General features: G+C 37.6%; 1 protein-coding gene across 2 annotated transcripts in view; it reads left to right on the plus strand.

The window, feature by feature from the left end:
- Window positions 1-26,367, plus strand: part of FAM83B (family with sequence similarity 83 member B) — an 86,618-nt gene that overhangs the window by 39,654 nt on the left and 20,597 nt on the right. Inside the window, exon 2 of one of the 2 annotated variants that reach the window (XM_057698327.1) lies at window positions 14,998-15,297. The exons of the other annotated variant lie outside the window; for it this stretch is intronic. The gene's annotated coding sequence lies outside the window, so the exon portion shown is untranslated. The remainder of the gene's footprint in view (window positions 1-14,997; window positions 15,298-26,367) is intronic. 2 annotated transcript variants of the gene reach the window in all.

The following is a 26,367-nucleotide window of genomic DNA, read 5'->3' on the forward strand; positions in this document are numbered from 1 at the left end:
CTGCATGTGAGAAAAATGTTACACCTATCTTTGATATGTATTAATGGAGTTAAAAATAAAAATAAACGGTAAGCTATTACTATTTTAATGTTTAGAAAAATTGTTTAAAATTAATGTCTAATACTGAAATATAGATATTATATTGAATCAATTATATGAATCAAAGACTATTTTTATTTTACTCTTAAGAATTTCTAACGTGTTTATGGATGGAGACCATCTTGTATTTTATTTTTCCTCCTCGTGCCTTACTTTTCCAACATTTTCCCATGCAGTAGATATCATCAGACTCACCCATTATCTTCATGAAGTTTGTCTATCTGTGCTGCAAATAATGCAGTCTTGTGTTTAAAATCGTAATGAAAAATAGAATATGTTTATGTATAGATGTTCTATCTGTGTAAGGATATATGTTCATGTTTACATGTGTTTGACATGTACATACCTTTCATTTCTTCATGTTTAAAATCTTAGAGATATCCAGCTTCTTAAAGCACACTTATAAATGTTTAACTCTATGGGAAATTTAATAGGATTTAAGTGCTCCTAGGTTTAAAGCCTTAAAAAAATAACTCCATGTGTATCTTTTTAAAATGGCTTTATAAATATTATAAATATCATGTATAGCAATATATTTAGTAGTGAAGTTTACATATAAACTTTATATATATCTTTCATATTTTAACTATTTTGTTAAACTTAATTTTTTAGTAATATTCTCTCTCTCTCTCTCTATTTTTTTTAAGGCTGTGCTGAGTGGCTTGTGGTATCTTAGTTCCCCAACCAGGGATTGGACTTGGGGCAGTGAAAGCACCAAGTCCTAACCACTGGACCTCCAGGGAACTCCCTAAACCTAACTTTTTAAACAGAAGTATATAAGGCCAGAATCTATTCAAAACATCAAGAGGAAAATGAACAGCCCTGAGTGAAACCAAATATAAGAATTTTATAGCATTATATTTGTCAAAGTTATATTCTAGAAAGCATAAGGTTTGGGAAAATGTAGTGTTAATTATTTCAGGTGTATGTTCAAATCACCTTTTTTCAAAAAACATCTGCCACATTTATAACAATGAATGTATTCACTGAGCCAAGTACACCGGCCTCTTTGTCTTTCTAAGTTACATTGCAAATAATTTATTTCCTTTAACAATCCAATTTGGAAAACCATGCAGCTCACTTCTAAAATAAAAGGTTGTCACATCAGCTGCCTTTTTATGTGTTGATAGAAGTAGACCCATTCTGATTCAATCATCAGAGCTTATAAGATTTCCCAGAGCTTAGTTTCGTGTTTAACGTGTGTGTCCACACAGTTTTATTTTTAAGGGTAAGATCAAAGAAATTGAGAGCCCAAACAATTATTTAAAAATAGCACTTCAGGAAATGTGTCCCAAAGAGTGCACTCATTGATTACACATGTGAAAATCTTCTCTCAGCCCGGAAGGGGAAAAAGTCTATTCTCTGTTTGTTTCTTTGTTTCTGTTTCCCTTTCTCTTTCTCTCTTTCTTTCTCCCTTTCTTTCTTCCTTCCTTCCTTTCCTTCCTTCCTTCCTTCCTTCCTTCCTTCCTTCCTTCTTTCTTTCTTTCTCTTTTTTCTTTCTCGCTCTCTCTCTTTCCTTCCTTCTTTCTTTCTTTTCTTCCCTTCCTTCCTTTTTTCCTTTCCTTTCCTTTCCTTTCCTTTCCTTTCCTTTCCTTTCCTTTCCTTTCCTTTCCTTTCCTTTCCTTTCCTTTCCTTTTTTCTTTTTTTTGTTTCCTGGTTACTGCTGAAGACTCTGCTTACAGATTGCTGTAACCTATGTCACAGTATATTCAACTCATGGAATCATCATCATCAGAAGAAACAGTGACAAGAGAATTTTTTAAATCACACATGTTTATTATGGGGCTTATTAGCATGGAAAACCATATTGAAGATCTTTACTCCTCAGATGCCAAGAGCTGCTTCCCTGGATAAATCCCTGATGCTTCCTTCCTGTGTGAGGACTTTCCAAGTAATCCCTTTCAGCCTCCAGCTTTCCCAGCGTAATTTCGGCTGTCCTCTCTTCTAATCTGTTTTCTTCATAAAAAAAAAAAAATCTGTGATCCTAAGCCCCACTGCAGTTCTGTTGCTTTGATTTCTATGTCTTCATTTTGTATCTATGGTTATTCCCTCTGCTTTCCAGTACAACACACTGAGTGAGTTGCTTGCCTCCATCCTGTTACTGTCTCATTACCATTCTTTCTCTCCTACTTTTTAATCATTATACTTTCTTAGGAAGTAGTCTCCATCAAGGATCTCTGCTTCTTTATTTCTCTTTGCTCTAGTCTCTGCAGTCTGGGTCTCTCTCCATTCCTATCTAACCTGGGGCCTCAGAGGCCGCTGGTCAAGACAGGCCAGGCACTTTTTAGCAACACTTAGCCTCCTCCACTTCTCTGTAAGCACTGGTCACCTTTCACCTCTTACCACTGGTTTCTGTGATATTTCTCTGTCTTCATTCTTTTCCTATACTTCTGTTATTTCTTTATGTCCTTTGGTAGTTCTCTTTCCCGTCTCCTGAGAGTGAATGTTTAAAAGGTTTTCATCCTCGGGTCTGTTCTCTCTGCATTTTATTCCTTGGTGCACCTTTCCACTTCCACACCTCCTGCTCTTTACAACTCTGGTGCAGACTGTCTTCTGAACGTTGCCCTTTAATTCTAGTTGACTGGCTGACATCTTTACCCACAGGGTTCACTGGACTTTCAAGTGCAATTTTGTTCAAAAGAGTAGCTAGAAGTTTGTGAAGCTCCCTAAACTTTTTCTCCTGTCTTCTCTCTCTATGAGAGGCATCATCACTTTCTTAGATACCAAGGCCACAGTACCTTGGAATCACATATGATTCATCCCTCTCTCATCTTACACCTCCGCTTTTGGCATCAGGCACTCAGGTTTGGACCTTGGCCACATCTCTCTCCTCCTGATTCTCTCCATTGCTACAGCCCAAGTTCTGCTCTTGACTTTTCATGATTAATGGCAACAGCCTCTTTAACTCATCTTACTATCTTACAATTGTGCTTTCTCCAGTATTCCTACAGTCACTTGCTGGAAAGATCACTGTCATCCTTTTCTGATTACAAACCTTTGCATCTTTGCTTTCTACGTGTGCCACAGAAGCACTGACCACATCCACAATCTGCCTTCTAGATTTGACATCTACCATTTTCTATCTTTAAATATTTGCTTTTGCTCTTCCCCCTTCCAGAAATACTCTTCTCCATCTCTGCCTACTATTATTGTATACATTTTGGGCACCACATCTTACTGTTACATGTGCTAATTTTAAAATATGTCTGTAACTCTTCAACAGTCCTTCCTCCAAAACTGGAGCTGAATTCCCTTCTTCTTGAGGATGGACTAGATTTAGTGACTCCGTCTAATGAATAGAACATGGCAGAAGTAAGACCAGGTTATAAAAGACTTCTTGCTTGCCCCTCAATCTCTGAGGGATTTTGTGCTCTGGGGGAAGCCATCTGCTGTGTCATGAGGTCCCTCATCAGTTTATATAGAGACCCATGGGGTCAGGAACCAAGACATCCTTCAACAGACCTGCGAGTGAACCCCCTTGGGGGCAGATGCGTCTTCTCAACCAGGCTCAGATAACTACAACCTTGGCTCTGAGTCAGAACCACCCAGCCAAGCTGCTCTCAAATTCTTCACCCACATAAACTGTGAGATAATAAATGTTTGCTGCGTGAAGCCACTACATTTTAGGGATAATTTGCTATGCAGTGATAGATAACTATTATAGGAAGCCTGATCTCAACTACTGAGATGAGAGTACTCCTGAGAATTCTTTTGATTTATATCATTGACATGTTCCTAGACACAGACTATTTGTATTATAGTTATTTATTAATAACATTATATAGTTGGTGTATTAGGGCAGATTTTTACAAGTCTAAACTGTTTAATAAACTATGTGAAATACATCAGCACTTATAATATGAACCAGATTTCTGATATCAGTTTAGTAACTTAACACTTTATATCTTGGTTCTAGAGGTGATGTTTGCCATCACTTGGTGGTTCTTAAAAGACATTCTCAGCCTTATTTCCAGCTATGATATATGCCCAACATCTATGGACCAATTAAAAGATTCTGCTTCTACTAAATCAAGTTGCATACAGAATCAATTTCTAAGTTAAATCGAAGGTCAAATATCTGAACAAAGTGACGTAGATGGCAAATGACTTTTTATAAAAACCTTGTAAGGTTTTTGCACCTCGGATTCTCCTTTGATAATGTTTATACGAAGAGAAATATAAAAGGAGCTTCCAAGGAGTCCTTTCTTGCGCACGTGTGAATGTATGTGAGGCCTCAATATTTATCCCCGTAGCCATTCTCCTCCTCTCTATTCTGAAAGTGATTTGACATTCTAATTACTTTAAGTGTTACAAGTGCTAAAAGATAATTGGTTTCTTGTCACCTTATTTGAATCTGAATCAGTATGTTTTATGGTGGTTGGAGAACAGTAGTCTTTAATTATTCTATTAAGGAAACTGTTCTTTTCCATTTGGACGTTTATATTTGTCTGTTAATTTAGGGGTTAATTTAAGGGTGAGAGAGAAGAGTTCTTTCTAGGCGCATATTTAATTATGTGTCTTTTGCACTCGAATCCGTAAGTGCTGTGGTGTACTGCAGCCAGTGGCCTTTGGTGACTGTGGTGTCCATTGATGTAAATGGCTCTCCCAGTGTTCCGTATCTAAATTCAGGAAGCAGTGCATCTGCCCAGATTTTACAAACGCCAAATCCTAGAAGCATCTTTTTTTTTTTTCTGATAGATGATATATGGAGTCTATTTGGATACTGATGAGTCTCTTGATTTTGTTTCGGATGGTAGTCATAGGTAAATTGGGGAAATATCATCTACCTTCTGTAACTTAACATATGTGTGTGGTGTCTGCCAATAAAAAACCATGCATATGCCAAAAATGGTACAAATGCAATATAGTTTATGCAGGTGTCTTATATTTGAGAGAACATACTTGAAGAGATTTTAATTAAGAATATGTGTCATCTTAGGGGACCTAGGAAACAAAACTCTGTAGGGGTGTGCCTCAGCCATCTGGTGTTTGAATTAACATTTTTGTTTTTTACCAGAATAGAATACAAAACCTGTTTCTTCAGTTTTCAGTAGACTCTTGGAATTTTGGCTGCTCATGAAGAATGGCTTTGTTAGGCCAGAAAACTATTAGAAATAAGCAGGAACAAATCTGATGGGATACCTTTCAGAAAGAAACTTCGGAATATGCAAATATATTTGCCAGTTTAGGGTAGGGATTATGAACATGGACATGAACCCTGGATCCTGTCTGCCTGGCTTTGAACCTCAGCTCTATCACGTAGGTGTTAGGTAGGTGTTAGCTCACCCATGTGTTAGGTATGATGCTACATGCCTGAAAGACTATTTTATTTCATCCTTGAAAAGACTGTGGGGTATGTTTTATTTTCACATTTTTCAGATAAAGAAACAGATTTTAAGAAGTTAAGTAATTTGACCAAGGCTAGCATGGTAGTTCCAAGCCTTGAACCTAATTATTGCCAGGGCCTTTACAAATACTTTATTGCCATGGCCTCTGTAACTCAGAAGGGGGTGTGGGAAAACAACCACAGTGACATCCAAGTGTGGGTGAGTGAGAACGTGCATTACCATGGGGTATTGAAGAGATGTTCACGATGGAGCCCGGACCGGTTTGCCTGGGGCAGGTCTGTTCTTGGCAAGGGATAGATTCGATACCACATCAGGATCCCTTCAGTTTTTATCATTTTAGCCTTGCATAAAATACTGTCATACTTTGTTGTACTTCCTTGAGGCTTGTACATCTCTTTTTATAATACACAGGTGTTTTTTCTATCCTCAGCTAGATGTACCAGTTTGTGGTTCTGGCTTTTAGTTTCTCAGGCAGTTTGTGTTCAAGCACGATTGTTGCATCAGAGAATTTTAACACACATTCACATATCAAGGCATTATATATTCTGAAAATAAACATGTGACATTCACGTTCATAGTTTACTTGTGTGTGTTATAAATGTTGTGTATGATGGTTGTTTCTGTTGAGAGAGGCTTCATCTAAATTAGGGAAATGTGGGTTCTGAAACCAATAAAGAATAACTTAAAAATATCTTAAACACTTAAAACAATCACTTAAAAGTATCACTGGTTAAGATACTTTATGCTTTCTCAATTGCTTAAACCTAAAGTGTACACCAACCTGTTACCTTTCCAGGTGTGGCTGCCTGTTTCTAGCATCATCTAGAATGACGCAGGGAACCAAGGGATAAACAAATCAGCCCTAGAACAGCCAAAATAGACATGACAAAAACTATAGCTTTTTGGTTAACAGGCCTGCCAGTCCCTTATAGTATACACAATTCGAATTAGCTCTCAGATCTTCTTTCCAAACCCAGATCAGATTACAAATATTAAATTAGAATACAAGGAGCCGCGCTGACAAGAAAAGAAAATGTTAGCTTGACATCCTGATAGCAAGAGAAAAACAGGAAGACGCCTACAAAAGAATACCATAAGCGTACCCTCGTAGGAATACAGACTATAGCAGCTGCCTCTGCCAGCAACCTTTAGCGTTGTCATTGTCTTAGAGCGCATTTACATAATATCAGGTTTAAATTATATCCAGTATACTATGCTTGAGAAGTCAGGGAGGGTTTATTCTTTTTTTTACCCATCTTTTAACTTGGAGTATAGTTAATTTACAATGTTGTGTTAGTTTCAGGTGTACAGCAAAGTGATTTCAGTGGTATATATATATATGCATATATATACATATTCTTTTTCAGATTCTTATATGTATATAATGTTATACATATATGTTCATTTCCATTATAGATTATTACAAGATATTGAATATAGTTCTCTGTGCCATATGATAGGTCAGTGTTGTTTACCTACTGATATTTTATATATAGTAGTATGTATATCAGGGAAGATTATTCTCTATTTAAGAATGTTGTCAATTTAAGATTGATAGGATAAAAACAGCAAAATATTTCAGTATTTAGTCACATTTCAACAACTATCAGGAAAATTTACCTGGTTTGAATTTATACACGTTACCCAAAATCCTTGGAAGGATCGTCTTTAATAAAAATCAATTGCATTTGTTAAAAATTAAACGTAGTTTAATATTATAGTCAAGTCTAGATTCTACGAGGTCATATGGAAACAGTGTAAATGCAAAATAGTATAGAATTACATTTGACACCATCCTGTTAGTATTTAGTTAGATATTGTCTCTCTATTTCTTTCACTTGAGTCTTTGTTGTTCTTGTTTTTATTGTTAGTATTTTCCTAGTCACCACTGCTACATTCCTTCCCAGGTCCTCTCTCTGAGACCCTTTAGGCTACATAGTACCTTCAGCAGACCTGGGTCAGCTTTACCAGCTAATACTGTTGCTGCACTGGTGTGGAGTAACCCACCATGTGACCTGATAATAGAAAACAACAACAACATCTGCAAAATAGGGAACCCACAGATGGGAAACAGCTCTGGGTACCACGATTAATCTGAAATAATACTTGTAATCTTCTTGCTAATAATGAAAGTCTTGATTGCATAGTTGTGTATTCTGAGTAGTTTATGTGTTATAAATAGGAAAGCCCTTAGATGAGATTAAAATTTCTGACATATATTATTGTGTTCTCCACAAATAGAATATAGGGACAGAAGACTCAGAAAATTTTCTTACAGCTTTTGACAGAAATTCTAATAACAATTTTCATGTTAAAAAGTTCTGCAGATGTCTGGAAAAAGACAAAAGAACATGAAAACCTGTTAACTTAGGCTGTCATTCAGGTCAAAGTGTTTAAGCTTTCAATTGGTGAATATTCTGGAACTTCTAGTCACTTTCTTTTTGTCTGAACTAGTAGGGTAATGTGACAGGAAAAAAAAAGACATGCAAGTAACACTAAGGCATCTGCCAAAAGAAGAATTAAGCAGGTCACACGCCAGCCAGTTCACAGCCAGCAATGAGTTTGGCAAGCAGGTAAGGATTAGACGTGCATAAAATAGAAATAGTACCTGTACTGCTTCGCTAATTAGCAACCTGAAAATTTAAGGAATTTCGGTGTTGTAATTACAGCATACTCAAGGAAAACAATCAATTTTGGGGGCCCGAGAGAAGACCAGAATAAGGAAAACATCCTTCCTCTACTTAGTGTGGCCTTTCTTAGAGGGGCTAATGTTATTTTCTTCCTTCCCCTTTGGATATTTAGCTAAATGTTTTTGTCTTAAAAAGGGTTTCCAAGGATCCAATGTGACATTCTCTATATATCCCCTGGGAATTAAACCTGGAATGAACCAGAAGCTTCTGGCATAGTTGAACCTGCTTATTGCTTCTCTCTGGTGCTCTTTCCTCCCAGGCTGTCTCTAGCTTACAGGAGAGTTCTTTGCCAGCCCTGCAGCAGTGCAGGAAGAACAGGAATCCTTGGGAGGCTCATCACTAGATCTGTTCAGGTGTGAAGCAGGCTCAGAGATGCTCTACACTTGGCCGAGACTCAGACACAGAGATGGCTGATCTTTGTAGGTCATTTGTTACTTGTGGAGAATTGGGACAAAGGCCAGAAAGAATGACGTGCTGCCTGTCTCCAGTTCACATCAGTGTCTCTGGATATTGCCACCTGAGTGTCCCATGCACCAAATTTAGTACTTCCCCAGCTGAACTCCTATCTGTACCCCACTTCCAAACCGGATGTTGCATTTATATTTTCCGACTGTATCACCATCTTAATGCATTCAAAGTAGTGACTCAACTATCCTCCAGTATAAAATAAAAATTAAAAGAAAAACAAACAAAAAAACCCCAAATAGTAACCTTGAAATCAGTTGTTTTAACTCCTTCCTCTCTCATGTACCTTTGTCTACCCCCATCCAAATTTTTACCAAGACCTGTTGGTTCTTTCACCAAGATATGCAAGTGCCCTGTCCCCAGTGCCATCTGCTCGACTTCAGGTTTGCATGGTCTCTTATCTGGACTGATTTGGGAACCCCTCTTCTGTTCTTTTACAGTCATCTCTCCTGTTGATTTCTCCTTAACCTTCATGTTTTAGTTAACACATCTCTGGTAAGCATTTCCTGAACTTCCCAGGTTCTCTCAGTATTCCCTTCCCTGCTCCCGTGCACATCTTTGTAGCCCTTAATCCTGCTGTGATTCAAATCTTTGTTTATACCTCTGTTTCTCCAACTAGACTTCACAGTCCTTGAGAAAGGAACTTTATCTCGTACACTTTTAAATACCTAGCACATAGTGAATGCACAGCATATTTCTTAAATAAAATGAGAAATAAAAAGATGGGTTCTGATTTGCCGTGAAATCCGAAATCAGCTGTATAAATTGAAAAGTAGAAATTAGGAAAGCCGCATTATTATATTTTAAATGGACATTATGTACAACATTTGTGTGAATGGGAGAATAGGTTCAAGGTTTTTTCCAAACATTTCTCTTTTAAGCATTTTAGAAATTTCATGCAAGCGTAACTTGCATTGAGATTTTAGGATGTAGTCGTAAATGCAGCGACTCCATGCCTGATTCAAAATACGCATTTTATCCTTTGTCATACCCAGTAATTCCAGTGCCCTCTTTACTTGGGTCTATCAGTGTTCTGTTCAGAATCTCATGGAAATTTCCAAACTGAATGCTGTTCAAATGTTCATGCTCAGATTTTGGTGACTGAAGACAAACTGAGCTCCAAGGATCAAATGACCCAGAGCGCACTTTTTAATCGTAATGAAGTGAAGTGATTTGGGCTAAAACAAACAAAAATCAAACCTGATATGTAGAACAGGTTAAAAGAGTTTATCCCATGATAGTTTATAGATATTTACAAAATACCGTATCATATTTAAAATCAACAAAGATTTTGTGAAAGTGCACATTTGATGCAATTATGTACCCAAAGTTATTCATGTAATTAATATTATAGCATACTTCAGCTTAATGGTGAGGCTCACAGCTTTTAGCACCTTCATGTAAATACAAGGCACAACTTGAAAACAGGAACAAAGAACTCTCTTTAGATCATTGCCTTTCAGTGGATGGAGAGATGGGGAGAGATGGGAAGAGATGGTAAGAGAGGGCGGTGCCCCCAGCCTCATCCCACTCCTGTAATTTCGGGGGCGGGGCGGGGCTGCTTTTCAAAGTGCTCCTTCACAGCCTGGGGAAGGAGGACTCTCCCTGTGTAAAGAAAGTTTTCACCTGATGGGAGTGCGGTATTCTTGAAGATTATTGAAGCAGAAAAAAATGAGAGTACTATTGAGGAACAAAGTCAGCAGTTGGTATGATTTCTGTTCCATATTTCAAAAACATTGAACAGTAAAACACCCTTTGTATTTTTACATACTGAAATGAAGGATTCAGAAAAATAATAGTTTTGGTGCCACAGATTCTGCCTTTGCTGTTAATCAAGTAAATGTTGATGACTGAGGGGAGAAAAAGGCACATGTCAATGACAGCATATGCCTATATATGTATACATTTATGTGTATGACAAATATACAAAGCAAGTAAAATGCATGATCATGGAGGCTGAATTGACTCTGTGCTTGCCGCTCAATGGCAGCGTGCCTCAAGTAAGTTCTTTTAAAAAGCAAGAAGCTGAGAGATGACAAAACTGTTGAGCGTGATGGGCCATCCCACTGACCTGGTAAGAATGGCTGGGGAATATGGGTGCAGGACCACACGTGTACCCGCGCTGGCACACTCGACACTCAGAGCAGCTCTGATTGTGTATTAGGATATTAAAGGGTGATCATAGGTCAAAATTTAAATTTTTCAATAGATCATGACACTTCTTTGACACTTGTCAACTTTACCGATTTACTGAGTTGCTGGCAACAAAAGCTATTGTTGACACGTGTGGAAAGAATTGAGAATCTGCCTGTATATCTCCCCAAATCAGCATTCTTAAATAGTCTGCAAAGAAGAAGCCTGAAGGTTAAAGATGACACATGTCTCAGAACTCAATTTATATCGATCCTGCCTTTTAGGCTATTCTCCTTGAGTTCTGTTGCTCTCCTCATAATACATTTACCACACTTTCCTAGACAGGAAACACCACTGGGACTAGGAAATTGGGTAAACATGTAGCTCAATATAGAATCTCAGTCAGTAATACCGTATCAGGTTTACAGGGTTGCTCGCCATTATAAAAAATGTATGTTGTTATCCTCTTGAAACAAATATGGTGAAAGCCTGTTACAGTAAAGCAAATAGATGACCAATCGTCTTTTCTTTTTCTTTTTTTGTTTGTTTTTTGTTTTTCTTTTTTTTTTAAGAACTTTTATTGAGATACAACTGACATACAATAAACTGCAAATATTTAAAGTGTACCATTTGATTTTTTTTCTTATTAGTAATGTATATATGGCAATCCCAATCTCCCAGTTCATCCCACCCCAACCCCCACTGCTTTCCCCACTTGGCGTCCATATGTTTGCTCTCTACATCTTTGTCTCTGTTCCTACCTTGCAAACTGGTTGATTTGTACCATTTTTCTATATTCCGCATATATGTGTTAATATACGGTATTTGTGTTTCTCATCTTATCTCCTAAACCATTATGTTAAGGAATTTCCTGTCACAGGACAGAATGTATAACACATCATATACTCACTGAAGACATTTTTCAAAATGTTGTGGTGACACAGCATTGCCATGATATAGAAATAGAAATGACTTAACGGAGGTTCCTATAAAAACAGCATTGTTTTCTTTATTCAGTCCTTTTTAATATCAAACAGAAAGAAACCATTGTTGCTGACTGAAGTCAGGCTGCTGAAGTACTAAGTTCTACCTCGGAATGACTTTGAAGAGGAGTCAGTATTTTACATTCAGCTCATTTTTATTAGCCAGATTTATGAAGAAATAATTTAAGGTAATTAAGCACTTTGACAGGTTGATGTTGTTTAGTGACAGGTGTCTCATTTGTGTGGCAAGTGGCTAATTTAACGGACTGTGTTTCAATCCAGGAGTCGTCCCTCCTCTGCCTTCTTTTCAAGTCTTTAGAAGTCAGCTGTCTTACCAGCCCTGGGTCTTTCTTATTTAGGGAGGTTAAGACTGACTTCATTTTCATTCATGATTTGTGAATTTGCCACCATTTGCTTGAATCACTTTCAGCACAGTTTTTTGTTTGTTTTGGTTTTTGGTGGGATTTTTTTTTTTTTTTGGTGTAAAATGTTTCTTTGGTGCAAAAAATTCTCTTAATGGCTTATTGCCATTATTCTTCCTAATATTTTTGTTTTTATATTGGATTATAGTTGATTTACAATGTTGTGTTAGTTCCAGGTGTACAACAAAGTGATTCAGTTATACATACACATACCACCATTCTTTTTCAGATTCTTTTCCCATAAAGGTTATTACAGAGTATTGAGTAGAGGTCCCTGTGCTGTACAGTAGGTCCTTGTTGATTATCTATTTTATATATAGTAGTGTATATCTGTTAATCCCAGTCTCCCAGTTTATCCCTCCTCCTGTGTTTCCCCTTTGGTAACCCAACATTTGTTTTCATGTTTCTTATTTCATCCACCTCCTAGCAAAGGGGTTGCCTTATTGGGTCAAACACTGTGTCCTGTGTCTATGTGTCTTGTCTCTGACATTGACATCCAAGTGCATGATGTAAGATAAAATAATCCTGTTCCCCAATATTGATTCCGAAAGTGGAACACCGTGTCCCCAAGCGCCCCCACCTTCTGTTTCAGAGCTCTGAACTGCAAATCACGAATTCACTTTTAGTAATCATGGATCATATTTCTGGTGTTTCGACTCGACTAACTTCCAGAGGTAGACATTTCCTAAGTCCAATGTCCACCATGTGACATTTCTTCTTATCTTCACTGCTAGGAATTGACTGCCATGATTCAGTCTTCAGCTCTACTATGATCTTAGTCTCTCTGAGATTTCTGTCAGTGTCATGATTATTGGGGAGGCTACCTGCCCTTCTTCATCATTACAGTTATCTTGCTTTTGACAATTTCCAAAACTTTTGCATGGGTTCTAAGATAAAAGAACTGTAGAATTCCAGGCAAAACTCCTTTATTTTGTACAAGAGCCCGATTGTCCTTTCATTTTCTTTCTAACTCTCTGCTAGTGATGTCCAAAATCTTATCTATGTATAACCTGTAGCTCACTCACTCAGGCAGAAATAAGTCTCATTAAGACAGAATTTTCAAGGAGTGCTGGTTACTGTATCTGTTCTCTCTATTACACAGGAGTCTTGAGGGGCAGTTTAACGTCAGCCTTTAGGATAAAACAATTTGTTCAGAATGACTGAACTCCCAATATGTAAGGTGAAAATAATATAGTATGAATTTCATAAATACTTAAAACAAATACATTTTGATGATCAAAAAAAATAGAACTAATCTCACATGCAGCACAAGAATAAGAGAAGGATAGGAGACAATAAAAATAACCTGAAATAAATTTGGTGATTATACTTGTAGATTTTTTTTCTGTGTATATATTTCTCTGTATATTGGTCAATTTGAACCTGGCTTATGTTCACCACTGTTTTCCATAGTAGGGGTGTCCTGTAACTGTAACGCTGTGTCACTTGTTAGGCACGTAAGCTGCTGACAGATGTGTGTACTCATAGTGAGTGCAGGGTTGAACATGAAGAGGTACATCTCTCCCTTTGAGTACCGTCCCTCTTAAGATGAGTCCAGGGAATTGGTCTGGTGGGAGAAAGGATGTGGTCTGGTACCTTTCACTGTAAAGAATGTTACCAGATTGTCACCTAGGAAAATTGTCTCAATTTACACTACTGCTGAGATTTTCTCTCACCACCTGCCAACATGCAGTGTTGTCAGGGACTTCCATTTTTTGGACAGGCTGATAGGTAAAACGTGACGGCTTAATTTGCAATACTGTCTGTTACTGAGTTTTTGTATGACATCTCATATGCTTATTGGTCACGTGTATGGGTTTTAATCATTTTCCTATTGGGGTATTAGTCTTGATTTTCTTATTTCCTGACTCCATTAATGTAATAGTGTTGTTCTTTCTTAACTGTTTGAAAATCATCTTTAACAGAATCTTGACTACAGTATATTTTTTAACTCATTCTTCTTTCCTTTATTTTTCCTCTGTTCCTTTCTACTGGTCTAGGTGTTATATGCCAGAAGCATGCTATTTATTCTAGCATAATAGTAGACTTTCAATTACTCTTTTCTTTGAATTTTTCTATGCACTCATAGTTCATTTTCCAGGTGAATATTAGAATCATTGCTCTACGTGCTTACAGATCCTGCATGCATAGGATAAGTTCTAATGTCACTTCCCAGCTCCTCCTCACTAAGGAATCAATGTCAACCCTTATCCTGTGTGACAGGGGAAGAGTTCTTTGTTAGGCTGCCACTGTCCTGGGCACCCTAGACGGCTGTTGTCTCACCCCATCTGGCCAAGATATTTGCTTCTTATTTTAAGGCTCCTGTGACTAATCACAAAGTTTAAAGTCCTTGTGTACATGTTGTTCAATGTCCAGTTGTTAAGTAACGGGTCAAAGTTCTTAAAAAATCATAAGTGAAACACTGTTCCTCTCTCTTCTAAAATGTCTACGATTAGCTGGTCCTCTCAGATATTTAATGGTGTTAGGGAGTGATGGTCAGTACATATGCTGATATGCAGACAGTTATCAACAAGTCGAGCTGAGCAAACAAAAACTTGTCCAAAAGCAGTGAGTAGCATTACTTTCCAGAAGTCCTAAGGGACCCTGTTGAGTGAATTCACAGACATTATCATTTCTACCTAGTACTGTTGTCCAAAGATTACGTATTGTTCTAACCTAGGTTATTGCCTCCCCACTTCTTTCTAAGATAAGATAAACACTCCTCCACTGTACCCTGCCCCCTTCTTCCAGCCTCAATTCAGTACCTCTCGGGGTCTGACAAAGAATGAGCGCTCCATGCACTTTTTTAAAATTAAAAATAAACAGATGGATGAGACCCTGCCTCTGTCCATTTCAGACTTCATTGTTTGTTCCATGGGTGGGCCAAAGCGATTCTGGCTGTGAAGACTGAGGTTCAGAGACTGAGTCAGTAGACACCTTCAGCCCTGGAGCCGCGGTGCCAGGAAAGAGTGACAATCAGAGTGTGTACCTCTGGCTACAGGAGCCTCACACAAGCCGACGTTGGCAGAGTGGCTGTGGGAGGCAGAAACTGACTTCTGGAGAAGCCAAGCAGTACAAAGAAGCAAACGAAATTTATATCCAGGGAAACAGAGAAAAAGGAAAAAAAGATACAAAGAAAAAATGAGAGGCTCCACATGTAAGCAATGTTATATGGTATTTGTCTTTCTCTTTCTGACTTTATTCACCTCGTATGATCATCTCTAGGTCCATCCATGTTGCTGCAAATGACATTATTTCATTCTTTTTTTTATAGCTGAGCAACATTCCATTGTATGTATGTCCCACATCTTCTTTATCCTTTCATCTGTTAATGGACATTTAGGCTGCTTCCATGTCTTGGCTTTTGTAAATAGTGCTGTGATGAACAGTGCTGGGGTGCATGTATCTTTTCGAATTATGGTTTTTCCCGATATATGCCCAAGAGTGGGATTGCAGGATACAAATGAACTTATATACAAAACAGGAAGTAGACTCACAGACATAGAAAACAAACATGGTTACCAAAAGGGAAAGGGGGGAAGGGATAAATCAGGAGTTTGGGATTAATTTATACACACTGCTCTATATAAAATAGATAAATAACAAGCACCTACTGTATAGCACAGGGAACTCTACTCAGTATCTTGTAATAACCTATAATGGAAAAGAATCTGAAAAAGAATATATATCTGAATCACTTTGCTGTATACCCGAAACTAACACAACACTATAGAGGGAGAGAGAGAAAATGAGGGAGGAAGAGAAAAGAGGAGGGGGAGGGTGGAGGAGGGGAGGCTAGTGAGCTGTAAGGAAAAGGAAGGACATCTCCAGGAAGCCTGGAAAAGACCCCCAGAGGCACCAGCCACGTGGGAGGCAGCAGCAGCAGAGCTGGGGAGTAGCTGCCAGCCAGGCGCCAAGGTCATGGTGCTTCCTCGGAGTAAAATTCTGTGCTCCCACCCAAAGTGGAGAAAAGGACAGGCTAGTTGCCACAGACAAGATGGAAGACTCTGGGGCAGATTGAGGTCTCTGTGGGCTCCCGCTGCGCCTCTCCCAGCCGCTTCCATGATGACCAGGGGCCCAGGGGCCTCGCCTCACAAAACAGCTTCCCTCTCTTGTTCCTAGATGAAGCTCTCCGTGGGTGTGTCTTTGTGCTGAAAGGACTAAACTGAAAATCCGAGACTTGTTTCCAGTGCCCTTCCTGTTTTATCTCTATGGAGGACTGAAATTCCATTTAAATGGAATTTTCAAAAGACCACGAAGTACAGAAAGTCTGGTTCAATTCAGAAATAAGCTAGGTCATTTATTCTATTAAAGGCAGATAAAAGTAACAGAACCTGTGACAATGATCTTATATAGGTAACATACACGGGCTGAATTAAGCTGGTGATTCTGTTACTGAATCATGTCTGGCTGCTCACTGCTCAAAATCAGTGGGGGGGGGAGAGGGGGAGGGGAAGGAGGGAGGGAGGGAGAGAGGGAGGGAGGGAGAGGGAGAGAGGGAGGGAGGGAGAGGGAGAGAGGGAGGGAGGGAGGGAGAGGGAGAGAGGGAGGGAGAGAAGTGTTGGTAGAGAGGAAAGTTTCTTTTAATCAGAATGCCATCAATCTGGGGCGAAGGCGATCTCCTGCCCCCCCAACACCAACTCCACAAATTCTGCTCAGCCATGAAAGTTTTTAAAGGGAAAAAAGAAAGTAAGCTCAGTTAGTCGCTGGGATGGGGATCAGAGTGGTCACCATACCCCACTGTGCGCAGGCTTGCGTGCTGCCTTGTGGACTTCTTGTGATTCTTCTTTAGAGCCTATGTTGTTCACACACTTTGTTCTCGAGATTACTGAGTGGGAAGCTGGGGAAGAGATCTGGTCATGTGTTAATTACTTATTCTTCATTTCTACTTCTTTGATCTATGGAAAGAACCAACAGATTGGGCAAGGTATTGTGTGACCAAAGATTTGAAAGGTGAGCTAGGACCAGAGATGAGTGGAGCATGGGGGTGCTTCGTGCAAGGTTAGTGACAAGACAAGAAGGGGCCCCCAGAGAGAGCTCTTACCTACAAAGAGCTCTTTCCTGCCCGAAGCTGCTCACAATTCCTATTCTATTTTATCTGATTTTATCATCTAAATTTCAGTTAAGAAGAAAATCAACTTCTTTCTAGACTTGAACTCAATCTAGTAGAGTCAAAGCAAAACAAGTTGTTGATAATTCCCACAGTTAATAGGTGATTTTATATATATGAAGATTTGACATAATGTTGCAAAGAATTATCTTTAAGACCTGGTAAAATATTATGACTGAATAATAACACACATGAGTTAATGAACAAATAATCCATTTACAGGTACAGCAGATATTATGCAGTCTCATTCAATGTATATTATGAACCTTTTTGATTAGACATTCTTTTCTGGTTATATTAAAATGTATCCTGTTTTATGAGGTGCACTTTTCCATTTTATTCTATTATTGTAATGTTTTTAGGGTAAACAGGACCATCAAATATAAAGCTCATTACAGTTATGTGGAGAAAGCCTACTTTTTAATATGTGTTATGCATCCCTTTTCAGGCAGTGCCTTTTCTTGAATGCTGGTTAATGGTAAAAAAAAAAAAAAAAATGTTAGAAACATATTCCACCCTTTTTTGTTGTTTCTTCAGTGTAGTAAAGCCATTATCCAGATTAGTCTTATTATATTTTTAATTAAACTGAAGAAGATTATTCCCATCATTGTTTTATTCAATCAAATGCTATTTAAGAATGTGTTATTTTTCTTAGATAGTATAATTTTATTTACTGATATCAATCGTTTGGAAACATTACCATGGAAAACAACCAAATGACTACCAAGCATTGTTCAATGTTGCTGAAATATACAAGTAGAAGACACCGATGTGGCTGACATTTCCGAGTGGTATCATAGCTCCGTGTTGTTCTCTTCAGTTCCTTATTCTCTTTACTCCCATTTGATCTTGACTTTCAACTTCTGTGCCTGATGTCTCATTACCTTGCAGCATGAGGAGCCGAGGGCATGAGACGGAGGAAGGAGAGGAGAATTCTTGGTGATCTTTTATGGGAATCTTTTATGAAATTTTTTTTTAAAAAAAGCATAAACTCTTAGAGTTTGAAAGCACTTCAGAGGTTAGAGTTGTTCTAATTCATGCCTTTGCTCAACAAATGATTTTTTTTTTATTCTATGTAAGGTTCCAGTTAAACACTGCACCAAACTTCAGAGAATGTGTTGGTATTAAGACTTGAAGGCATCTCAGAAAAGAGACCTAATGACATAAATGTTATGATGACATATTTAGCTTGAGTCATCATATGTGATTTTTATCAAAGGAATGGCATTGAACTGATGTGACATAGAACCTGTCATGAAAGAAAGTCCACTTGAGGGATAAAAAAACTATCATTATTTAAGGCTCTCCTTTACCAAAATTTGGAGTAAGAAAACATTGAATGGACTTGACACTTGTGAAAAATACAAGGCAGCTGTTGCTACTTCATTTATTGACCAAATGGAAATCTCTGCCTTCTTGGCATTCCATGAGAAGAAGAAGAAGAAAAAAAATCCTAGCAAATGCTGGCATAAATGCTGTGGCATATTCTACTAATAGGAATCGTATTCAGTGATTTCATTCACCTTCAAATTCTTTTCACCCCAATCCCACTTTATTTTTTCTTCCACTTCTTTATTAGAAATGAAGCAATTTCTTTTGTGAGCCATTCTACTTACACTTCTGCAGTATGGTTCCTTACCTGCCGAGATTCTTCCATTTTGAGAAATATTCCTAAAGTACAGTTCTGCTACCCAGGAGAACTCCTTTAAACACTCTGAAACCTTATCTATAATATTCTATATATTTTAGCATGGATGAACATATGATTTATTCTGATTACTTGATTTTTAATTTTTAAATACATTAGTGAGATGAATTTTTTAAATAACCACTTTTCAGTTTCATATCTCATATGATTTATGCGTGTGTTAGAAATCATCCATAGTGGGTTTATATACATTTTCCTTCCAGTTTTACTGAGATGTAATTGACACAGAGCACTGTATAAGTTAGGGTGTACAGCACAATGATTTGACTTATATACATCATGAAATTATCACAGTAAGTTTAGTGAACGTCCATCACCTCATATAGATACAAAATTAAATAGAAAAAAGATTTTTTCCTTGTGACGAGAACGCTGAGGATTTACGGTCTACAACGTTCATATATAACATACAGCAGTCAATTATGTTCATCATGTTATGCATTACATCCCTTATATTTGTTTCTCGTACAACTGGAAGTTTGTATCTTTTGACTACCTTCATCCAATTCCTCCTCCCCTCTTCAGACCCCACCTCCTGCCTCTGGTAACCACAAATCTGATCTCTTTTTCTATGAGGTTTTTTTTTTTTTTTTTGAGGTATAATGGACCTACACCACTATGTGAGTTCCTGGTACACAGCATAGTGATTTAATAGTTCTATACATTTCAAAATGATCAGTCTTGATACCATCTGTTACCATACAAAGATATTACGTAGTTATTGACTCTATTTCCCACGCTGTACTTTTCATCCCTGTGACTCATTTGTCTTGTAAGTTAAAGTTTGTACCTCTTGATCTAGCCTCATCTATGTCTTTCCTTCCCTGAACCCCTCTTCTCTGACAACCACCTGTTTGTTCTCTGTATCTGTGACTCTGTTTCTGTTTAGTTATGTTTGTTCATTTGTTTTGCTTTTTAGAGTCCATGTGTAAGTGATACATACAGTATTTGTCTTTATCTGTCTGACTTATTTCACTAGCATGATACCCTCTAGGTCTATCTATGTTATCACAAACGGCAAGGTTTCATTCTTTTTCATGGCCAAGTAATATTCCAGTGTGTGTGTGTGTGTGTGTGTGTGTGTGTGTGTGTGTGTACCACGCCTCTTTATCCATTCATCTCTTGGTGGATGTTTAGGTTGTTTCCATGTCTTGGCTGTTGTAAATAGTGCTGCTATGAACAAAGGGGCGCATATATCCTTTTGAGTTATTCTTTTTGTATCCTTCAGATAAATACCCAGGAGTAGAATTGCTAGATCGTATGGTAGTTCTGTTTTTAATTTTTGAGGCATCTCCGTACTGTTTTCCGTGGTGGTTGTACTAATTTACATCCCCACCAATGGTGCATGAGGGTTCCCTTTTCTCTGCATCCTCCCAACACTTACTAACCAGTTGTCTTTTTGGTGATAGCCATTCTGACAGCTGTGAGGTAGCTTTTATATACTTTTGGAATAGAGCCTCTCACATTAAGATTCTATCCCATAGTGGCTCAGACATAGGTCTAGATAGACTATAGAGACAAAGTAGAATTTAATGCCAGCTTAACCCAATGATAATATTGTGGAGATTGTCAGAACTTTTAGACAAGATTCAGAACATAGGGTACAGTTGTATTTCAAGAATGAAAGTCTACCTCAGACTATTCTTTGCCTCTCACTATTGATGAAGTATTAACCACATGTCTGTGACTAAAGTGGAGTCTACCAAAAGAGATGGCCTGGAACCATATTCTGGAATCTCCTCAGGTATATACATTTTCCCTTGATTGAGGCGGGGAGCTGGGGGCATATGGCTTGATGGCAGAGTACGGAACTAGAAGAAAATCAGTTCCAGCCATAGCTTCATCACTTACTGTGTGGTCTTTAAATAAATACCTTAGTTTCCATGATCTTTAGCTTTTCGTTGCTGATGTCACTGATGTGAAATACTACTTATCCAGCCCAACTCACATGGGCTGTTTTGAGAAAGATGATTCTTACCAACACCTTCTTCAGTGCAAGTGTTATGATTATTTCCCACTTACTGGGACCCATGTTTTCTCCCTTTATTACCTATGCCATTTAGGATAGATTTCAAGACATACTTCATTTGAATAGCAGGCAGATGACCTTTAGGATTCTTCTCACTATTACAAGCAGGTGTACAGACGTAAAACATTGCCCAGAAACGGAAGATCAGTAAACACAGTGATAACATCAGTCCATGTGCTCCATCCCACCTCCGTCCCAGACTCTGTAAATTTTAAGTGAAAAGTACCATGAGAGATTTCTGAGACAGTGCTTTATTTAGCAAATCACACGAATTTTTAGGAATTCAAAATAAGAACTGTAAATATTCATTTAAAAATATTCGCTTGTTTACTATTTGAAAATAACTATACTTGATGCTTTAGAGAAACAGCATGAATAATTTAATAATTTTTATTGAAGTATATTGTTAAGTTGGAGATAAAAAATGAGGTGTGTTTTCCCTCCCTTCACTAGTTTATCACTCCCTTGAAATTAATAACTAAGCAACAAGGCTGATGAAATAAATGCTATGCTAAACGTATTAAAAACCATAGATGGAGCATAAATTAGGATGCTGTTTATTTAGGCTCAGAGAATTGGCAGAGGCTTTGTGAAAGAGGTCTTCAGGTAAGCTAGGCCTTGAGAGATGAGTTGGATTTTCATAAAGAAGGAGAACATGGAGACTTTAGACAAAAAGGACTGCACAAACACGATATGAAAGATGGTGAAAGCACGTGCCCATCAGAGCAGGATGCATGGAAGATGCAGTGAAGCCTGAAAGGAGGAAAAAAAGGCATTCAGATTGTGATAGACCTTGCATGCCATTGTAAGGAATATACATTTGATTCTATAAATTACATATTTCTCAACGGTTAGTCTGAATGATGGATGGGAATTTGTAACATTGGAGGCCAGAAACTTTCTCCTGAATGCCAGACCCTGACAGCCCGCATCCTGTAAGGGTTTCCATATAGCTGTGTCATAGATGACTGACACTCAACAGACCCAAAGCCAGCCTCCTCCTTTCCAACCTCCCATCTGCCTGTGTCTGTCATTGACAACACCAACCACTCAGTCATTCAGTCCAGAAATCTGGAAGTTATCCAGAAGTATATTCTCCTCATGACCCCACCATTCAGCTGATGGTCACATTGTATTTTTACCACCTACTTCCTAAATAACTCTGAAATCTGCCCTCCATTCTACATCTCTGAGAGCATTATCCTCTATCCCCACATGTCCCAGATCTGTTTTCCACCTTTCTCTGCCCTTCTTTGCTTTTCAAAGGCTCACGCCATAGAGTGCATCACCTGGGTGTTCTTGCCGCCTCCTGCCTGATTAGGAAAGGATGCTCAGTGGGAGGTGCCAGCAAGAGAGTGAACACCAGAAGGAGAGAAGTTTATTTTCTGTTTGCTTTTTCTCTTGCTGTCTCCCTGCTTGTCTCTATAGTCAGTTCCCTTAACCGTACCCGCAGTTCTATAAATATTTTCATTAATTTCTCAACACTGAAAACTCTTAGGGAAATATGTTTTCTTGACAGACCTCTGGATGATACAGTCTCCTTTGCCAATCAGGGCCTGGACCCTTGCAGCAGATTTCTAGTTGGTCTTTCTGTGTTCAGACTGCATTCTTCACACTGCTTTGGAGAACTATCTTTTCTGAACATGTGATGTTATGACAGTTTGTTAGTAGGAGAATATTCTATAGTGACAAATATATGGCATACACATTACATAAATAATATCTCAGTTTTGTAAAAACATATATATACCAAGAAGAAAAGAAAATGCCATTGTCCCTGGCATAATTGTTAAATCTTTGCAATTTTTCCTTTCTTGGTCTGCTTTTTATAATTTTTCCCCTGTAGGTAGAGACAACGAGACAGATAATCAGCCTCTCCTCCACCCTCCCCCCGTGTGTGTGTGTGTGTGTAATTACAAAAAATATTTTATACATTTTTTTCACGTTATCAGAATGTCGCTAACCACTTGTTTGTTTACTTTCTGATCCAGATACTAGAATTGAAATGCTCCTAAATTTTTCTTAGAGTTGAATGTAAAAATAGTAATCTAACATTATGTCTAAAGAAACCGTGAGATGATCTTTTTGAAGAGGAAAATTAGAAACTTACACTCAGCTAAAATTAACTCCATGCTTGTTCTGCTTCTGTGAAATATGCTTGCTGTGCCAAGAAAAACAAAAAAACAGAATGACCTAGCAATCCAGTGTAACTTTAAGATGTTTTGCTAAAAATGGAACGTTCTGCACCTGCTCTTGTTTCTGTTTGGAAACTTCCGTGCTCTGTAAACATGTGCACTATAAAAGAAAAGCTCACCCTGAGTTCGGGGCCCAGAACTTTGGAGCTTTAGCTCATCTGGGGCTGCTGGCTTAATAAACGAGTTCTCCAACCCTCCAAGTGTGGTACTTGGTTTCTCGACAGACCGATTTCTGCAACATTTCAACTGAATAATTAGCCTATCTGAGAAAGTAGGGTTGGGAATCTTTTCTAGATGCTCGTGAAACTTTAATTTAATTTAATTTGAAACTAAACATGTCATTGAGAGTGTTCCCTTCTATCAGATAGTTAAATTCACAAGAGGGTTCTGCATACCCCTTTTCTCCATTCCTCTCAGAGGACAGGTTCTTTTGGTCCCCTTATCAATCGGCAGCATTTCTGTTGCCTTTGATGAGCTCAATAATAAAAGCTTAAGTTTAGATTTCTTATTGAATTGCTTCACATTTTAATGATTTGGATAATTTTTTTCTTCTGCTATAATTATCTGAATGTTTTAATGCTTATCCCGGTGTACTTTTCTTTTGCCATTTGATCTGTTTTCAAAAATGAAGTCTCAAGAAACCTAAATTACAGGCATATTTAAGTTGTTTCAAAAATATTTCACTGGCCCAGATTGAAACTCCAACTTGAATTTTGTTAGAATGGAAGTACCTTTTTTTAATATTATTTGTGTCCTTGTACATAAAATAAATTATTTGGCCTTTGGAAATACTTGGAGTTTGAATGACTTTTCAAATGTCATTTTACAAATTTGGTATAGTAACCAAGTTTAATGTATTACTCCAAGAGAATTTTTGTACGGTTTTTTCCTCCTCTTTTGTCCTCATCTCATTCTATTCCTCTCCTTTAATCATTAATTTCCATTTTGCCGAATTTATAGCTTTACTAGCTGCTTGAGGATATATTTATATAAAACATTTTATTTTTCAATAACATTTTTTATGTAGAATATTAATCAGAGGTGATATGTAAGGGCATGGACCTTCCTTAATTTTACAGATAAAACAGTTTGGTTTAAGTTAATGAAAATGTTTGGAATAAGTGTGGCTATTTCAGCTTTTAATAAAAGCAGTTTCCTTTTGATAAAACCTCAACTTTCAGGTATAAAATATGTAATAAACCGAAACAGACTTTCAATCTGGAATTCTGACAAGATCCTTCTTCTGAACCTACCTAAGGAAAATAAATTATACTTTAGAATTTTCCCAGCAGAGAAAGGGAAGATTTTCACAATGAGACTGTAATCATATTCATGAAGACTTGAAAATAACATCGTTGCTAATGAAATAGGAAATCTGTGTCTTGTTTCTGTAGCCCAACTAAAAAACATTTGCAGTTTTATGTCTGTCTATTGTTTATCTGTATGGAATGGGTATCATGAGGTGTTCAGAATACTTAAGAAGCCTGGAGTATGTGGGAGAGGGATTATTCAGGAAATATTCTAAGTAATGTGGTTAATGTGTTTCAATTTAGTTTGATGATCCCCTGAAAACTGAATTATTTCCTGTCTCTTAGCTCTTAGAATGACTGTTCCCTACCACCAAAGGTATGCTGCTTTTCGACTTTCAGGCATCAAAGTGAAAAATAATACACAATTCTCAGAAGCTAGTGGTGAAAAACATTATCCAAGAGAGAAAAGAGAGTAGTAGAGTGAAACAAAGAGAGGATTAAGTGCATATAACTTGACTATAAAGACATAGGAAAGACTTAACACTAAGCACAAAAGTGCTACTGCAGTATTTCATAACTTTTATGTAACTCCTTGATACCTTGATATTCAAGTTGCTTATTCAAATAGAAATTACTGTTGAATACCTAGGACCTGTGGCATTTTTGCCATGCAGTATGTTTGATTTTTTATGTCAGGTTCATTAATTGTTGACATTAAAGTGACACAATTATTGCTCAAGTAAAGAATGCAGCCTTTTAAAGTGGGAATGGAAAGTTTTGTTCTGTTTTGTTGTAGCTGTTTTAATTATTGGGGAATATTTGGTTAAGGCCAGTGCTATGAACAGTGGCTTGAAACATGTGAAACACTTTATTCAATCTCTTTACATTAGGGACAAGAAAATTTTACTCAAACATAACGAAAATGTCTATTTTTCAAGCTATGTTATCACCCACATTTTTATGAATAGTAGTAACTATTTAGTGATCCTTTGTCACATGCTTATAATGTGTAACATCCTTTACCACGGGCCACTGACTACGGACTTGATGTACAGCATCTCAATTTTCCCAACAATCCTACAGAATAGGAGATAGTCACTTGATTTTATAGATGAGAAATATGAAGCTCAAAGAGGTTATGTTCTTCTCTTAGTTCACCTCACTAGAAAAATGGCAGAATCAGAGAGATATGTAGGGACAGATATTTGTGGAAGAAAAGGAAACACTGAAGAGTTACTTAGGAAGGAGTATAGAAATAAGGGAGTAATTTATCAAGGATGATACCTGAGCTAAAAAGATAAAAATAGAAAAGAGTGAGAAGAAGGAATAAGATGTATGGAGTGAAATTTTAGATAGTTTCTTGTTTATTTATCATCTTGCTCTGGAAACTCTCAAACATGTATAAAGGAAGAGAGAATAATATCAGTATAAGGATTCCTCATGTACCGACCGCCGTTTCACTAATTATCCACTTGTGTTCAATTTTGTTTCCTCCATATCCCCCATTGCTGCTGAATTAACTTAAAGAAAATCACCTGTAACAGATTATTTCATTTCCTCTGTAATTGTTTCAATATAATTCTCTAAGAAATAAGGGCTTTTTAAAAAACATCAATTATCAAACCTAAAAAAATTCATTAATATTAAATAAGTAGTCAATATTGAAACTTCTCTGTTACCTAAATGTCTTTTGACAGTTGTTGAACATTGATGGAAAGTTTCTCAAAAACTTACTGAAAAGTCAATTTCAAGTTTACATTAAAAAAAATTCGGTTAACCTCTCGCTGTTATACTGCATAACTGTTTTAGTTTCCTAACTTTGTACTGTGTTCCTCAGAGCAGCTGTTCTGGATCTTCTTCCTTCCTGTGCAGGACCACAGGCTGCATCCTCACTGGCCACAGCCCCAGAGGAAAGCTTTACCTCCAGCCATGAAG

This window comes from Hippopotamus amphibius, chromosome 11 (genome assembly GCF_030028045.1).
Source record: "Hippopotamus amphibius kiboko isolate mHipAmp2 chromosome 11, mHipAmp2.hap2, whole genome shotgun sequence".
Classification (NCBI taxonomy): Eukaryota; Metazoa; Chordata; class Mammalia; order Artiodactyla; family Hippopotamidae; genus Hippopotamus; species Hippopotamus amphibius.